The sequence below is a fragment of the Herpailurus yagouaroundi genome, unplaced genomic scaffold (genome assembly GCF_014898765.1).
Source record: "Herpailurus yagouaroundi ecotype Mexico unplaced genomic scaffold, PumYag 29, whole genome shotgun sequence".
Taxonomy (NCBI): Eukaryota; Metazoa; Chordata; class Mammalia; order Carnivora; family Felidae; genus Herpailurus; species Herpailurus yagouaroundi.
In genome coordinates, this window is record NW_024412377.1 from 62,532,471 (window position 1) to 62,532,942 (window position 472).

Below are 472 nucleotides of genomic sequence, written 5' to 3' on the forward strand. Positions count from 1 at the left end.
GCGGGCACCCGCCGTCCAGTCACTCACTGGCTCATTCCCGCACGCGCTCGCTCGGGAGTCGCGGTCCAGCGCCGGATCTGAGGGCCTGGCTCCCGGGTTCAAATTCCGACTCTGCCGCTGTCTATTCTGTGGCCTTGGGCGAGTTGCTTCTCCTCTCCGGGTTCAGTTTCTCCATCTGTAAAATGGGCCTGGTACGACTGCCCACCAACCAGGGCTGAGCTCCCCGCGTGAAGATGCACGTGAAGCTGTCGGCAATGTCTGGCCAGGGTATAAAAGTTGGCAGTTTTAAACCCAGACCCGAGCTTCGGAGATTCAGGGAGTAAAATGGCAACAAATACAAGTACAATATAATTGCAAGAGTGGCAGAACAGCGTAGGGTGGTCAGCGAGTGAGGGGCAGTTGGGTGCTTGGTAACAGAGGCCATTGAGTCCCAAATGTGGGGCACTTCTTCCATGCCAGATGCAGAACCTTC